Genomic DNA, 14,018 nt, shown 5'->3' on the forward strand with positions numbered 1-14,018 from the left:
TATATTGTTACGGACCGCGGATAAGGTGTTGATTTGCCGAGCGGATGGTGGCCGCGGCCCGAACTATTAACAATGACTAAGACCTGATTCCTTCAACGTGGGCCAAATCGTGCCACAGATATTCAATGGGGAAAAGACAAAGGCGACACGGATGTGAAGAAGAGGAAGACAGAAGTAGGAAATACGAATATAATTTATTTGCTATTTACAACCAAAAGAAACCAAGGAGAAGGAAGGATAATAAAATAATTTACAGAAGAAATCAAGGAGACACAGTGAAAATTCTAGCTTACCTATTCAGTCTTACTTAGAAACCCAAGGACAAGACAAACAAAGACGGACTCACACGAATGGGAATTTGCAGGCAGGAATGATCGGAAGGAGGAATAGCTTGGCGGGAGAGGGAGGTTCAGCGGGGATCGGTCGGGCTGGAAGCGGACAGCCGCCGTCAATACTCGAGCTGGGATCGCCAAAACCGCCGTGGTTCCAAACTGCACGGCCAAGCTCCTCCGGTGCACCGTGCGCTCTCCAAAGCTGCTCCTTCGGACTCTTTCTTGGCACCTCTGTGCAACTCTCTCTTGGCGCTTCTCACTTGGCACTTCACACTTGGCCCTTCGCACTTGTTCTTTACGCACTTGGCACTGCGCACTTGGCACATGTTCTACTTGGCCCTTCGCACTTGGCACTTCGCACTTCTGCCGTATCTCTGACTCCCCTTTCAGCGATCCTTGGTGCAACTCTTTCTTGGCACTTGTCCTACTTGGCACTTCGCACTTGGCACTTCGCACTTCTGCCGTATCTCTGACTCCCCTTTCAGCGATCCTTGGTGCAACTCTTTCTTGGCACTTCTCACTTAAACGCAACCACCTTCGACTCCTTCTCATCACTCTACTCAAAGGCTTCCGCGCGCGCTTTTTATAACGCCGCCGGCGATCAAGCCGCCGGCCTCTAGAACACGCCCATTGGTGAGCTCGCCTCGGCCCTGATTGGTCGGCACGGGCCCTCTGGCTCCACCCTTGATGACGATGGGCGGGCACGCCCTGGATTCGGCGGCTCCTCCCCCTTCTTCTCCAAGCCCACCTCGTGGCTAATGGAGTCACGGTGAAAACCGCCCAGCAGCTGCGGCGAATGTAGTTTGCAATCGAGGCTTTGTTAAATGAAAATGAAAGGGGATCTATCGATGTGAATTCGGTGCAATGGAGTGTCAATTAATGGAAGACATGGCCTTAACCTACATAGAATAAGGAAATAAACTACCAACAAGGAGGAAATCTATGATTGGCTAAACGTGATTGTTTATGACCTAATTACGGGACGCCCTTTTGACCTTTATACACAACTGGAGGAAGGAGGGCGATATTTTTACAATACTACAAAATCACAATCCTCATATCCACAACAATATATATATATATATATATATATATATATATATATATATATATATATATATATATATATATTGTTACAGACGCGGTTTTAGATGTTATATTGACCGAGCGGTGGTGTATTACCGCGTCCGAACAGTTACTCCCCGATTAGAACCCGATTCCACCCGACGTTGACCAGATCGCCCCACAGATATTCAATCGGGAAACCTCTAAAGCGACCGAAAGAGAAGGAAAAGAGAAAAAGACAGAGTACGGAGGAAGAACAGATTTATTATACACACACAAGCAAAAAGGAAGAGCGACCAAAATTATTTACAGCAATGGATGGAAGAAGCAGTCACACAGTGCATTGTTAGCTTAAACTATTCATTTTACTTAACCCCAAGACAACGAGTAGGACAGGACGTTCACACTTACACAGGGGATATTGCAGGCAGGTAGGGCTTGAGGTGGATTGCTTGAGAGGGAGGCAAGGTCGGATGCAGCAGCTCTCAATTCCTCGCGGTTTTTGGCGGGAAAACCCTCCGTCGCGTATCCGCTGCTGTAGACGTCACGCGCTGGTTCGGCACACCTGCTCCTCTTCTTGTGGTGGAGCCGTCTCCCTCCTTTCAGCGCATCTCTCCAAAGCTGGTTTCCTTGCCGAGTACCTCTCCTCTTTGGCTTGGAGCGTTTCGCATCTCACCGCTCCTCTTGGTGCCGCCTCTTTGCTCATCTCCCAGGTCATCTCCCAAGTCATCTGGTAAAGCAGTCCCTTACAGTCGCTTTTATCACCTCGGGCGGAATCAAGCCGCCGGCTCCGAGGGCACGCCTACCGGGTCGCTCACCACGGTGCTGATTGGCTGTTAGGGCTGGCTCACTCCTCCCCTCTTATGACGAGGTGGAGACACGCCTTTCTTCTCCGAGATTAGCACATGGGCAATGGCGGCCTGCGGGATTGAAAACAACTCCCACCCTTTTGAAAGGAACTTTGGAGAGCGGAGATGTTTGGGGAAATTGCAAGGGCCTATGCTTATTTTGTTTGATACAATGCAAAGTCAATCTAGTGGGAAACACAGATTTAGCCTACATGGAATAAGGAAATACACTATTTAAAAGATATATCGTGACCTGCGTGTAAGTTTCATGGAATTAACTAGGAGGACGGCTGCGACCATTATTTACATTAACAGGGTGTTACCATCTATCTATAATTCCAGTAATCTCTGTGTGTATGTATGTATGTATGTATGTATGTATGTATGTATGTATGTATGTATGTATGTCTGTTTGTCTGTGACCGCTGTTTCTCGACAACTACCGGTCCGATATACTTTAAACTTGCCAGGTATATTGCTGGGGACCCGAGGATGTGCCTTTTCAAGGTTTCATATTAATCGGAGAAGTAGTTACCGAGCTATGTCCAAAAAACGATTCGACCAATCAGAGAGCAGCGAGCTATCACGTGTGCCGAACGTGGCGAACAGACTCTGCCTCGGACGGCACATTTGAGAGCGTATTCATTTATTTCACGTTGGCAAACTATGTTGGCGTTCAACTATGTTTTAAAACTAATTAAAACTAATTTGCGATTCATCGTAACTGCGATATGCGACCTTCCGGACAGTGAAGACTGCACTTCCGGCAGCCAATCACAGAACGCGTTGTTGCGTAGGCGTGGCCGATGTGAGAGCGAGCCGAGCCGAGCGCGTGCGCCATTACGGTTCGTAATTCGATTTCTTCCGGAGAAAATAATAATTTCTCGATTTCTTATGCGCATTATTTCTCCCAATTCAGTCAGAGCGAAGGGCGGAAGCGAAGAGCGTTGTTTTTTTTGTTTACGGGCGTACGGGCGTACGGGCGGGGTAGAGCGTACGGGTAGCGTTTTTTTTTTTTTTTGGCAAGGAACGGGCACCCACGTACGGGCATGCCCTAGTACTTTTGTAACGTTCACATTGTAACGTTTTCACATTCGTTACACTTCCTCCAAAATTGTTACACTTCTTAAAAACCGTTACACTTCTCAAATTCGTTACCCACTTCTCAAAATCGTTACAATATATATATATATATATATATATATATATATATATATATATATATATATATATATATATATATATATATATATATATATATAATATGTGGCTCCGTGACCCTTTCCCCCTTGCCCAAAGGCAGGTGAAGCAGTCACATGCCAAGTAGTACATTAATTACAAAATTTGTATGAACATTTTCATTTGACAAAGATGGCCTCTCATAACAGCAAGGTTTTGTGAATCATTCTTGGCTAATTATTCTTACCTGATACATTATTTATTTTTATTGTCATTTCTCCAGGAAACTCCATTAATGAGATAAAGGAATGTTTTCCTGAAAATAAGGCACTCAAATTCGGTGTGAAGAGGTTAAAGTGATCCCGCAGTTGTCAAGCACGCTCTCAGCATTATTCGTTATTGAACAAAGAGACTGTAACCATGGATACAATACGCTGTAGACTATGTCACCATGAGGCAGGAATTTCTAGTTTCCCCAGGATGCCAACACACATTGGTCTGCTCTTTTCGAAAGATCGTGTTGTTTGTTTGAATTTTGCGTCTGTTGATGGAAATCGATATGTACAGACTTGGCATTTAATATGGAATTTTTTTTTTTCTTGACTTCGGTTTACTTTCTGAACTCAGTATATCACTCTGGTGAGTTTCTTTTACACTTTGGTGATTTATTTGTTAAAAGAACCATGTCACTGATTGTCTCGCAGCAAGAAGTCAACAACAGGATTATATCACAGGTGGCGTGGCAAAAGGTACGAACAGGTGCATTTGATGATTGGCTTCACAGTCGGGTATACAAGGGTTGTTGCGTTCTGTATTAGTGGAAAACAACTGCTGCACGTCTCCAAAGGTTATTGCCACTTCCTCTGGAGATGGTCCGTCAACTCGACAATGCTGTTTGTCATGGAGTGGTGGCTTTACGAAATTACGGCATGAAACAGCATGCTATTGCTCAGCAGTATGGCATCACTCAAGGTCAGGTGTCAAAGATCCTGAAACGAAATGCTCAGAGGGGTGTCCCTACTCCAATACCGAGGCCAGGACATCCCCGCAGAACCACAAGGAGGGATGATCGCCAGCTGCACCGGTTAGTCCGCAATGGCCGTACCAAGTCAGCTAATCGGCTTGGGGCTGAGTGGCAGCAACTGGCAAATGTGCCTGTATCCAGAAGGCTATTCAACCAACGACTGGTTCAAGCAGGCTATCGTGCCAGGCGTCCCCTGAGAAAGCCACGCCTGACCAGACAACACCGCCAGCGCTGATTGCAGTGGGCCAGAGAGCACCGTCAATGGCAGCCAGGACACTGGAATCACGTGATCTTCAGTGACGAGTCTAGATTTCTGGTCTATCGTCAAGATGGCCGCGTCCGAGTGCGCAGACAAGTGCATGAAGCCTACAACAAAGATTGTATAGTGCCAAGAGTCCAAGCTGGAGGTGGTGGGGTGACCGTTTGGGCTGCTTTTCATGCAGGGGGCAAAACTGACCTGGTTGTTCTGAATGGAAACCTGAACCAGTTCAAGTACAGGGCCATTCTGGAAGAAACATTGCTTCCATTTGCTCATGCAGCCTTTCGAGGAAACTTTGTCTTCCAAGATGACAATGCATGGCCTCATCGTGCTCACATGATCCAACACTTTCTTGCTGACTGTGGTGTAGAGCATATGGAGTGGCCTGCCATGTCCCCGGATATGAATCCGATAGAGAACTTGTGGGCAGAATTAACACGTCAAATCGACCACTTGGACCAGCAGCCGACCTCTGTGCGTGAATTGCAGCAGGCTATTGTCACTGCATGGCAAGCGATTCCTGTCCAAACCTTGGCAAATCTCGTGAACAGCATGCCTCAACGTGTACGTGCTCTCCTGTATGCTCGTGGGGGTTACATGAAGTACTGAACTGTAATTTTACTGTCCGTAATCCCAGTCGTTATTTAACTTTTGTTTTTGTTTAAAAAAATTTTGGCTAATGTGCAAAATAAAGAGATACTTCTGGAAAACGTACAGAAGTTTAACACAGTACTGTCCATGAATTGAGTTCGATATCAGTTTACATCACTTTCAAGGATCAATTTATTTGTTTTGAAATGTCAAATGTGGTTTTTGTTTCTTTTAAAGGTCAAATTAACAAAATCTAGAATAATTTCAACATAATTCCAATGAACTTTTGGTTCTAAGACATCTTGAAAAGTAAGTTCACCCCCAGAAAAAAAATATTCCATATTAAATGCCAAGTCTGCATATTTATATGTATATTTCTGTTTATGAAGCCATTCCCACCCATGATTGGTGCCATGGACCACGTGGGGCAGGAAAATTACCCCCAAACCTGGAGATCATTCACAAACTAGCAAGGTGTTTTTTTTTTCTTCCAAGAACAAGCTCGATTTCCAGTTCAGTTTACAATCCAAAACCCTTAAATGCTGCTGCCTTCACTCAGCTGGATTTGAACCCACAACTCCTGTGATGCCAGTATCACTACCACTCTTCACCACTAAATGTTTAGATGAAAATTGATGATTTTGGAAGCTTGACCTTGAGTTGGCCTTTGACCTCAAAAATAGTGTTTCCCAATTCAGCGGGGCGCTAGGCAAATGCTGTTCAATTTTCAATTCAATCGGATCAAAATTGATTATTTTTCAGATAAAAATGTATGATTTTGGAAGTTTGACCTTGAGTTGACCTTTGACCTTTTGACCTCAACAATAGTACGTTTCCCAATTCACTGAGGCACTATGCAAATGCTGTTCAATGTTCAGGTCATTTGGACGAATATTGATGGTTTGTCAGATGAAAATTGATTTTGGAAGTTTGGCCTCGAGTTGACCTTTGAGCTTTTGACCTCAAAATAGTTGGTTTACCTATTTATTAACTCGATATGCAAATGCTGTTCTATTTTCAAGTCAATCAGATGAAAATTGATGGTTTTTCAGATGAAAATTGATAATTCTGGAAGTTTGACCTTGAGTTGACCTTTGACCTTTTCACCTCAAAAATAGTTGGTTTCCCAATTTAGTGACTCAATGTGCAAATGCTGTTAAATTTTCAAGTCAATCGGAACAAAAATGGCGATTTTAGAAATTTGAGCTCCAGATGACCCTTGACCTCAAAATCAATAGGCTTCTCAATTGTGACGAACGCTACAACTTGGAGAAGTTTCATGATGATCGATTTGGAATTGTGACCTGCAGGTGAGTGACAAACAGACAGACAGAATAACAAACACAACCGACCAATATACTTGAAAAATCTTCGATTTTGCAGGTGACAAACATTCAGACGAACAGGAGTGAAAACACAACGTCCATCCACGATTGGTGGTGCAGGTAAAAAGTAAATCTTAACGTCGTATTCATGCTCGACCAAGTAGTACCATGCCTTCAGGTTGTTGATTATAATCTTACTATAATTCACCAAATGTCTGTCTGTTCCCAAGTACCGCAAATTTTGGGTGGGTAATCCTGGGACCCCCTGGAGTAAAATGGCTATATTGCTTTTCCAATTTTTCAAGTTTTCCAATTTTCCAGTTTTTCCAAACACGATGGTGTGGCGGACACGAAAGCCCACTGGCGTGGTGACATCATTCCGCGCACCAAGTGGGCGGCGGCCACGCCCTAGGGGTAGGTGTGGCCTCAGGATATACACCGGGCGTGCAGCCCGGAACACGCCAGTGCTACAGTGACCTCTTTGAATAAAGAACATTAAACTTACCGCATTGTCCGCTTCCTCCTTGGTAGCAAGTCGCGCGCGTAGCACCGCGTGCTTCATTGGTGACCTCCGACATTCGAGTCAGCCGTCGCTGACCACCCGAAACCGCCGCAACAATGGCTACCAACGCGGTCTCCATCAAGCTCCCCGAATTCTGGGAGTCACAAGCCGAAGTTTGGTTCCTGCAGGCAGAAGCCCAGTTCCGACTTCGAGGCATCACGGTGGACGAGACCATGTACTGCCACGTGGTCGCCGCCCTCGGGCCCGGCACGGCCACCCGCGTCGTATCGGTCCTAAGGGATCCACCTGCTGGACACGCAGGCGAGTCTTGGCGCGGTTGCCGCTCCCGAGGCTCCTGAGGCTTTCCCTGATGCACCGCACCTCGTGTCTGCCGCCACGCCCTGCCCACCGCCACCGCCGCCGCCGCGAAGAAAACCGCGGCCTCCGACGCTGCAGCTGCCCGCCTGGTGTTTCTTCCACGCCAAGTTCGGCCACGAGGCTCGGCAGTGTCGCCTGCCGTGCTCATTCGGCAGGTCGGGAAACGGGCGAGCCGGCGCTCGGTGGCAACGGTGAGCATCGGCAATTCAAACAGCCTTCTGTACATAACGGACACCTTGTCCAGGCGCCGTTACCTGTGCGACACGGGGGCGCAGGTGAGTGTCGTTCCTGCCGGTATGTCCGACAAGCACACCGCGGGCCGAGGTCCCGCGCTGCTTGCGGCCAATGGTACGTCTATACGCACGTACGGAAAACGCTGTCTCTCTCTGCGGTTCGGAGGGCAGGTTTTCCGTTGGTCGTTCGTTACGGCCGACGTGCCCATGGCACTGCTCGGCGCGGACTTCTTATGTGCTAATGGATTACTGGTCGATGTAAAGCGCAGAAGGCTTGTCCAGGCTGAGACGTTCAGCTCGCTCGCGTGCGCGCTGCCCGCCTCGTTGAGCAGCTCACAGAGCGGCTCGCCGAGCGGCTTGCTGAGCGGTTCCATACCGGCCAGGTTCATCTGTACGCTTCTGGAAGCAGACGAATTCGCCCGCCTCCTCGCGGGTTTCCCGGCCCTCACGCGGCCCACCTTCTCGGCGGGGACCGTCAAGCACGGGGTGGAACATCACATCCCCACCACCGGGCCACCGGTCTACGCCCGGGCATGCCGCCTTGAGCCGACGAAGCTCGCCGTAGCTAAAGCGGAGTTCGCTATGCTGGAGCGACTCGGCATCGTGCGGCGCTCCGAGAGCGCGTGGGCGTCCCCGCTCCACATAGTGCCCAAGCCCGGCGGGGGATGGCGACCGTGCGGGGACTACCGGCGCCTCAACGACGCCACCACCCCCGACCGCTACCCCGTCCCCCACATCCAGGACTTCTCCGCCCGGTTGGCGGGGATGTCCTTCTTTTCAAAGGTGGACCTCGTACGCGGCTACCATCAAGTCCCTGTCCGGCCGGAGGACATCCCGAAGACGGCTGTCATCACGCCATTCGGGCTTTTCGAATTTCTTCGGATGCCCTTCGGTTTGAAAAATGCGGCTCAGGCGTTCCAGCGCCTCATGGACAGGGACAGCGTCTTGCGCGGCTTGGATTTTTTGTACGTCTACCTGGACGACATCCTCGTCGCCAGCGCGTCCCACGAAGAGCACCTTCGTCACCTCCGCACGCTCTTCGAATGTCTGGGCCAGCACGGCCTGATCGTGAACCCCGCCAAGTGCCGGTTCGGTGTCGCTGAAATCGACTTTTTGGGGCACCGCATCACCACGCAAGGGGCCGTCCCCCTACCGGCCAAGGTGGAGGCGGTGAACGGGTTTCCGTGCCCCCGCATGATCAAGGGGCTCCAGGAGTTCCTGGGCATGGTAAACTTTTACCATCGGTTCCTGCCCCGCATCGCCCAGCTCCTGCGCCCCTTAAACGAGGCCCTTCGAGGGAAGCCGGGCAAAGGTGACGTTACCTGGACCGAGCAGATGGACGCGGCGTTCTCAGGCGCGAAGCTTGCCTTGGCCAACGCCACCATGCTCGCGCACCCAGCGCCCGATGCACCGATCGCCCTCACCACCGACGCCTCGGACTACGCGGTGGGCGTGGTGCACGAGCAATGGGTGCGTGGTGCTTGGCAACCGCTGGCGTTCTTCAGCCGGCAGCTTCGCCCGCCCGAACGCCGTTACAGTACCTTCGACCGCGAGTTGCTTGGGCTTCACCTGGCGGTCAGGCACTTCCACCATCTGCTTGAGGGCCGTGCGTTCACGGCCTTCGTCGACCACAAGCCGCTGGTTTTCGCGATGGGCAAGGTCGCCGAGCCGTGGTAGGCCCGGCAACAGCGTCACCTCGCGGCCGTGTCCGAGTACACGACGGACATCCGACACGTCGCGGGAAAGGACAACCCGGTTGCCGACTACCTTTCCCGGGCCGTCGCCCACGCAGTCCACCTTGGCATCGACTATGCCCGGATGGCGGCGGACCAGGCCGCCAACCCCGGGGTCCAGGCCTTGCGGACCGCCGTCACGGGCCTCCGCGTCACCGAGGTGCCCTTCGACGGCGCGGGCACGGCCCTCGTTTGCGACGTCTCCCTCGGGCGGCCTTGCCCCATCGTGCCCGCAGGCTGGCAGCGCCAGGTTTTTGACGCCATCCACGGCCTGTCCCACCCGGGCACGAAGGCCTCCCAGAGGTTGGTCGCCGACAAGTTTGTCTGGCATGGCCTCCGGAAGGCCGTCCGCTGCTGGACCAGGACGTGCCTCGCGTGCCAGCGCGCGAAGGTGCACCGGCATACCCAGGCCCCATTGGCCCCGTTTACGGTGCCGGCACGTAGGTTCGACCACGTGCACGTGGACCTAGTGGGACCTCTGCCCCCCTCGCGGGGTTTCACCCATGTCCTTACCATGGTGGACCGCACCACCCGGTGGCCGGAGGCCGTGCCTTTGACGGCGATGACGGCGGCAGACGTCGCGCAGGCGTTCATCGCCACCTGGGTCGCCCGGTTCGGCGCCCCCTCGGACATCTCGTCCGACCGCGGCCCCCAGTTCACCTCGGAGCTCTGGGCCGCGGTCGCGCGGGGGCTCGGGGTCCAGCTGCACCGAACCACGGCCTACCACCCCCAGGCCAACGGCCTGTGCGAGCGGTTCCACCGCTCGTTGAAGGCCGCGCTCCGGGCCACCCTCCGCGACGGCGGCTGAGTCGACAGGCTCCCCTGGGTCCTGCTGGGCCTCCGGACGGCGCCCAAGGAGGACCTGCACGCATCCGCGGCGGAGTTGGTCTTTGGACAACCACTGCGGGTGCCGGGCGAGTTCCTCCCCGACCCCACGGCACCTTGGTCCGCGGCGCAGGAGCGTTCTGCGCTGCAGGAGACCACCCGGAGGTTCACCCCGGTGCTGACGGCGCACCACGGGCACCCTCCTACACACTTCGCCCCGGAGATTCGCACCGCGGAGTACGTCTTCGTCCGGCACGACGCCCACCGGACACCACTGCGGCCCCCGTACGACGGGCCTTTCCGCGTGCTGGAGACCGGGGTGAAACATTTCACCCTGGACATCGGCGGCACTCCTGACCGGGTCTCCATAGACCGCCTCAAGCCGGCCCACCTCGACGTGGACCACCCACCGCCAGTGGCTCGGCCCCTGCGTTCGGGCCGCCCCCCCTGCGGGCGGACCCCCGGCACCGCCCAGCACTGCAGGCACGCCGCCCCCCGGTCCGGCACCCATCCCGGGTACAGCCGGGGGCATCCCACCTGGCATCCCTGCACCCCGGACGCCGCCGGTCGCCAGAGGGCGCTTCGGCCGGGTCATCCGTTTGCCCTGCAAACTGGCCCTCCAGGTGCGCGGGAATTCTGGGGGGGCGCGTGTGGCGGACACGAAAGCCCACTGGCGTGGTGACATCATTCCGCGCACCAAGTGGGCGGCGGCCACGCCCGAGGGGTAGGCGTGGCCTCGGGATATACACCGGGCGCGCAGCCCGGAGCGCGCCAGACGCCAGTGCTACAGTGACCTCTTTGAATGAAGAACATTAAACTTACCGCGTTGTCCGCTTCCTCCTTGGTAGCAAGTCGCGCGTGTAGCACCACGTGCTTCAATGGAATAATATTTACCGATATGAACAGTGAAGTGGCTTTTATTTAAATTCTAGTAATACTGTCTATATTTAAATGATTTGCGTGTGATATGATTTAACGGATGTTTTTATGAATCGTTTAAAATAAAAAAAGCCTTCAATTTCTGATATTTGGCCTTTTCATTTGGGCCTCCCAATTGAAGCCCCACCTCCCAATGGAAGCCCCGCCTCCCAATGGAAGCCCCGCCTCCCAATGGAAGCCCCGCCTCCCAATTGAAGCCCCGCCTCTCAATTGAAGCCCCGCCCATAGTGCGGGTACCAGTGCAAGTAATAATAATTCCCCTGAATATGGAACAATAAAGATTTATTATTATTATAAAAATACGATCAGCTTAGTGTGTGATGTGAAATGAAAAAGTTGTCAAAGTATCCCGATGTGTGTGTGTGTGTGTGTGTGTGTGTGTGTGTGTGTGTGTGTGTGTGTGTGTGTGTGTGTGTGTGTGTGTGTGTGTGTCACACGTTCTACAAAATCCGAGAAATATCGCTCAGACTCGATACTCACAACAATTGTTGAGGTATGGTTCATGTTTCATGTTTCATGGAAACGCTGTGAGAAGTGCTGCGTTTCCAGTTCACCCGGGCCCTGCCTTGTTCAGATTAGATCACATCAAACCCACCCTGCGGCCTGTTCTCAGAAGGCCCATTCTGCTAACCGACCAAGCACTACCCGGGCTTTCTAAAGCTGCCACATTGTGACCGCCTGCTCCGCAGAGCCGAGGCCTTTTCTTTTTGGGAGAGAAAGGTCAAGTGTTTTGCAACTTGTAAATAATATGGCCTCCTTTTCAAGGCGATGGCTAACTGTGATGATACGCGTGAGGTGCGATGTTTTTTCCCCCAATTGAAAGGGCCTAGCTGCCATTCCAGCCAGGAACCCTCACGACCTCTGGTGGACAGGGAATAGTTGTACCAGACACTAACGTCTTGGTCCATTCGATCTTCTGCCAAACGTCATTCTGCGATCCCATGTCCCTCAGGGACAATTGCTGCCAGACGGTACGAGACCTTCCTCAAGGCTTCCATCAGGCACGTCTTTCACTTTTTCCATGTCTCTGCTTCCATTCCTCCTCCTTCCCTTTCATTTAAACCGAGTATTATGGAAACATGGGGCCTACCTGCTGCCCTCCCTCGCCTGCACACCTATGTATGGTGGTCACAGTGGATTGCACCTTGAAAGCATTCCCATTTATGATGGTACGCGTCAGCAGGCCCACAAACCTAATTTGCAACAAATAAATTAATAAAACACCTCCATCTGCGAGATGTGGACAACAATGGCCGAAGCAAACCGGGCACAAAGTCTGATGGTTTCACGCCCAGCGATAGGTGTTGATATTTCAAACTTCCAGCAGCCCCTTCCCATGTCCATCTGCATTGAATCCTGCAATTCAGAAGCCAAAATAATTCCTGCATCCGTTTTTCGTTTTTCCCAAGCCCCCAAGACAGGGGGACGAGCTTCCAGCCACACACAGCCCCCCATGCCCCCCCCCCCGCCTTCCAAATTGCTTTGCGATCCGAAATCCTGTCTTGTGTGCTCATTTCCCATGCACAGCATGAGGTGTGGTCCACACCCTACCATTCCACACCCACTCCCTCCTCTCCACACTCTCTCTCTACCATCCCACCCTCTGTCTTTCCTCCTCTCAGCTTCAAGGTCCCGGCTCGGGCGGCATTCTTTGTTCGGGTTTCTTTCCCGCCATTTCCCTCCTCCACACAGCCCCACATTCCACACACATCCACCACAGCTTCATTCATGCCGCGTTAGCTCCGTCAAGTGTTCTGAATGCGATGCCACTGACGTTAGCTCAATGGGAGCAGCTCCTTTCCAATAACCTAAAGTATACGATGCCATCTCGGTGATCACATCTACCCTGTGGTATCCTATGGCCTAAGGAATAAGATATCCTTCGAAAACAGACTTTCCTCGCAAATTCCACCAATTCACAACCAAACCCAGATTATCCTAACCACCTAAGCTCGCATGATCCTGGCAAACAATCGCCTGCAGTCGTGATAACTAGAGTCGACCTCGAGCAGCACTACACCCAGGTTGGAAAACCACCTCCAGCTTCACTACATCCAAGTTGGAAAACCAACTCCAGCAGTACGATATCCAAGTTGGAAAAAAACCTCCAGCAGCACTACACCCAGGTTAGAAAACCACCTTGTGCAGCACTACACCCTGGTTGGGAAACCACCTCGCGCAGCACTACACCCAGGTTAGAAAACCACCTCTAGCAGCACCACATCCAAGTTGAAAAACCACCTCTAGCAGCACTACACCCAGGTTAGAAAACCACCTCGCGCAGCACTACACCCTTGTTGGGAAACCACCTCGCGCAGCACTACACCCAGGTTAGAAAACCACCTCTAGCAGCACTACACCCAGGTTGGGAAACCACCTCGCACAGCACTACACCCTGGTTGGGAAACCACCTCGCGCAGCACTACACCCAGGTTAGAAAACCACCTCGTGCAGCACTCCACCCAGGTTAGAAAACCACCTGTAGCAGCACTACACCCAGGTTGGAAAACCACCTCTAGCAGCACTACACCCAGGTTGGAAAAACACCTCCAGCAATACTACATCCAAATTGGAAAAGCACCTCTAGCAGCCCTACACCCAGGTTAGAAAACCACCTCTAGCAGCACTATACCCAGGTTGGAAAACCACCTATAGCAGCACTCCACCCAGGTTGGAAAAACAACTGTAGCAGCACCACAACCAGGTTGGAAAACCACCTCCAGCAGCACTACACCCAGTTTAGAAAATCACCTCGAGCAGTACTACACCCAGGTTGGAAAACCAC

Source organism: Myxine glutinosa, chromosome 4 (genome assembly GCF_964187855.1).
Source record: "Myxine glutinosa chromosome 4, kmMyxGlut1.1, whole genome shotgun sequence".
In the NCBI taxonomy this organism is placed as follows: domain Eukaryota; kingdom Metazoa; phylum Chordata; class Myxini; order Myxiniformes; family Myxinidae; genus Myxine; species Myxine glutinosa.